The 1,267-nt window shown below is 47.4% G+C and overlaps 1 long non-coding RNA gene across 1 annotated transcript; it reads right to left on the bottom strand.

Annotated features, from left to right (window-relative positions):
* Positions 1–10: 10 nt before the first annotated feature.
* LOC123178382 (uncharacterized) lies at positions 11–1,264 on the bottom strand. Its single transcript, XR_006489531.1, has 3 exons — positions 1,031–1,264; positions 458–507; positions 11–366 (listed from the first exon to the last, which is right to left on the bottom strand). It is a non-coding gene; the product is annotated as an uncharacterized lncRNA (long non-coding RNA).
* Between the last annotated feature and the right edge of the window lie 3 nt (positions 1,265–1,267).

Below are 1,267 nucleotides of genomic sequence, written 5' to 3' on the forward strand. Positions count from 1 at the left end.
TGCCCTTACATCCCACATGCAACCACCGAAATTAGATCCCACAGAACCTGGATCCCCATTGTACATACAGTAGTGATCTTACATAACACACAAGCCAGGAATTACAGAGTACACCGGCTAGTTAAAACATGCATGATATATAGAGTACTAGTAGATAGTAGAACTTGCAGGTGCAGTAGTAGATAGTAGAACATGCGGTGCAGGATAGATATTCCAGTCATTCACCATTGAGCCATCTCCCTTCAACCGAGCCTATGGACCCCAAGCAAAAAGGTGAGTGCTCCAAGACTGAAGCCAGCACCACAGGCTAAGGCCTCGTCCCTGCGCCTCTTCCTGTGTTTCTCTACAATCTTGTCCAGTGCCCGGCTTCCAAAGAGGAATGAGAATGAATGTTAGGACGTGTTGCGCAATGAAGGAATCAATCAGACGACAATCTTGCATGTTTTTAGTGCCTTACCGAAACTCTGGGCCGAAGCCGAAGCGGTCGAAGTCAGCATCAGCAGGTGCCTACATGCAGTAGAGTTTGAATCGTTAAAACTGGGGCCGCTGAATGCAAAATGACATGGATAATTTCATTGGTAAAGTTTGGTATTTTCAGTTCAAAACACCAAGCTAAATATACAAGGTTTAACACCAACTTAAAGTTTGGCAGCAACTATCATCAGTCTGTCCGAAATCTCAACATCGTCAGGACTCTCGAACAACATTCAGAAATTCCAGCAATTGAAACTACATTGCTAATTCAATAATCAATGAAAATAGCTAAGAACATCGGGCTGTGGTGTCTCTGGTAACAGAAAGATGATGGATTGCACACGTTGATTCCGATTGCTAATATCATCAAAATTTATTTATTTAACCCAACAACCTAAGCAGCAGGGCCTCCATCACTAGTAGAAGAACATGCAACAGACTCACGTCGACGGATGGATCCGACTAATCGCGCATCGCAACATGTCTTTATCAATCGATTCGATTGCATCAATCAAAGACTCGGAAGGGGGCGAGAAAATCGAGATGGGGAACGAACCGGAGCACGAGAAGAGACGCGAACCCGCTGGACAGCGGCGGGGATCTTCTGCTTCAGCTTGGCGGCCATGGTGCGCAGCGCCATAGCCATACCCTCCACCAACCCAAGCAGATCTGGACGACGGCGGCTAGGGTTTCCTTCTCTCGATCTCCAACACGCGAGCGATGGTGTCCCAACACGCCGGATCCTACCCCTTCCTTTTTAAGGCACCCAGCCGCCAAGTGGGCCGACCACCTA

This window comes from Triticum aestivum, unplaced genomic scaffold, assembly GCF_018294505.1.
Source record: "Triticum aestivum cultivar Chinese Spring unplaced genomic scaffold, IWGSC CS RefSeq v2.1 scaffold249988, whole genome shotgun sequence".
NCBI classification, from domain to species: Eukaryota; Viridiplantae; Streptophyta; class Magnoliopsida; order Poales; family Poaceae; genus Triticum; species Triticum aestivum.